This window comes from Capra hircus, chromosome 27 (genome assembly GCF_001704415.2).
Source record: "Capra hircus breed San Clemente chromosome 27, ASM170441v1, whole genome shotgun sequence".
Lineage (NCBI taxonomy): Eukaryota > Metazoa > Chordata > Mammalia > Artiodactyla > Bovidae > Capra > Capra hircus.
In genome coordinates this window covers 44,493,520-44,496,040 of record NC_030834.1, presented here as the reverse complement: position 1 = coordinate 44,496,040, position 2,521 = coordinate 44,493,520, and the positions used below count along the sequence as shown (strand labels likewise).

Genomic DNA, 2,521 nt, shown 5'->3' with positions numbered 1-2,521 from the left:
AAGAAAAGCCATCCAGATGGAGGGAAGCTGAGCCCAGGCAGGGGAAAATGACATGTCAGTGTTAGATGGTAACCCAGCCATTCCTACTCAAATTTGTTCCCTGTTACTGGGATGTAAAGCCTGCCTTCCATCTCTTGAGGAAATTGTACTCAATTTACACATGGAAGCAAGATCTCAGTAGTCTAGAAACCAAGAAAGCCCTTCTGGACTATTTACAAAAACCAAGGTGGGGAGGGGGCTTCCCTGGTGGCTCAGAGGTTAAAGCGTCTGCCTCCAACGCGGGAGACCCAGGTTCGATCCCTGGGTTGGGAAGATCCCCTGGAGAAGGAAATGGCAACCCACTCCAGTATTCTTGCCTGGAGAATCCCATGAACTGAGGAGCCTGGTGGGCTGCAGTCCATGGGGTCACAAAGAGTCGGACACGACTGAGTGTCTTTACTTACTTACTTACTTAAGGTGGGGAGGACGGGACTTCCCTGGCAGTCCAGTGATTAAGACTTCATGCTTCCAGGGGGTGAAGGTTTGATCCTTGGTAAGGGAACTAAGATCCTACACACTGAACTTGGCCAGTGCAAGGGAATCAGGCCTTATCTCGAGTGGATGGGGAAATCTGTGTCTTTTGAATTGTGACAAGACCCCCGGGTTCCTCTGCGGTTTCAAGTTGAGACCGGCCTCCTCTTGAGTTCTGACGGGGACATCAGCATTCCTTTCCAGACGAAGCAGGGGAATCGACCCTCATCTCAAGTTGGGGAGGGGAAAATGGGGCCCTTCTTCAGTAGTGATGGGGAAACACAGCGTTCCTCTGCAGCGGGGACGGGTATCTGGGGAAACTTCTGGAGTTAAACAGATAGAAAGATATGCCATGTTCTTGAATTGAAAGAAATCAATGTTGTGAAAATAACTATACTACCCAAAGCAAGCTGCAGATTCAATTCATCCCTATCAAACAACCAATGACATTTTTCAAAGAACTAGGACTAATAATTTTACAATTTATATGGGGGGGGGGGAAGACCCAGAAGGGCCAAAACAATCTTGGAAAGAAATGTGGAACTGGAGGAATCAACCTTTCTGACTGCAGACTATGCTACCAAGACACTATGGTACAGGCACAGAAACAGAAACATAAAACAATGGAACAAGACACAAAGCTGAGAGATAAACCCACACTCCTATAGGCACCTTTTCTTTGACAAGGGAGGCAAGAATGTACAATGGAGAAAGGACAGAAAAGAGAGCCTCTTCAGTAAGTGGTGCTGGGAAACTGGACAACTACATGTAAAAGAATGAAATTAGAACACTTCTTCACACTATACACAAAAATAATTCACAATGGATTAAAGACCAAAAGTAAGGTCAGAAACAATAAAATTCTTAGAGGAAAACATAGGGAGAACACTCTTTGACATTTATCACAGCAAGATCCTCTTTGATCCACCTCTGAGAATGACTGAAATAAAAACAAAAATTAAAAAATGGCATCTAGAGAAACTTCAAAGTATTTGAGCAGCAAAGAAAACTATAAACAAGATGAGAAGACAACCTCAGAATAGGAGAAAATAATTGTAAACAAAGCAATTGACAAAGGTTTATCTACAAGTACACAGGTAGATCACTGAGCCCAACATCAGAAAAAAAGCAATCAAGTAAAAAATGTGCAGAAGATGTGAACAAATTTCTCCAAAGAAGACATTAAGAAGACCACCAAACACATGCAAAGATGCTCCACATCACTCATTATTAAGGAAATGCTAATCAAAACTCCATGAGGTATCACCTCACACCAGTCAGAATGGCCATCATCAACAGTTCTACAGATAATAAATGCTGGACAGGACATGGAAGAAAGGGAACCCTCTTGCTCTGTTGGTAGACATGTAAATGGATACAGCCACTATGGAGAAGGAATGTAGGTTTCTTTAAAAAGTAGGAATAAAACTACCATATGATGCAACAATCCCCTACTGGCCATATACCCTGAGAAAACCATACCTCTGAGAAGACACATGTACCCCAATGTCCACTGCAGCACTATCTAAAATAGCCAGGGCATGGAAGCAACCTAATGTCTATCAAGAGAGCAACGGATAAAGAAGTTGTGGAACAAATACCAATGAAATATTACTCAGCCATGAAAAGGAACAAATATGCGTCTGTTTAACTGAGGTGGATGAACCTAGAAACTGTGATACAGAGTGAAGTAAGTCAGAGAGAGAAAAACAAATATAGTATGTGAATGCATACACATGGAATCTTGTAAAATGGTACTGCTGAATATTTGAAGGGCAGAAGTAGATACACAGATGTAGAGGAAGGACTTGTGAACTCAGCTGGAGAAGGAGAGGGAGGGACGAATTGAGAGAGTAGCACTGACACATCGCCACTACCATATGTAAAACAGCTAGCGGGTGGGAAGCTGCTATATAACATGGGGAGCCCAGCAAGGTGCTCTGTGACGACCTAGAGGGTGGGATGGCGGGAGGTGGGAGGCAGGCTCACCAAAGAGTGGATAATATACTTA

The 2,521-nt window shown here is 43.4% G+C and overlaps 1 non-coding gene across 1 annotated transcript; it reads left to right on the top strand.

Moving 5' to 3' along the window:
- Window positions 241-312, top strand: TRNAW-CCA. The gene has a single exon. It is a non-coding gene; the product is annotated as a tRNA-Trp (tRNA).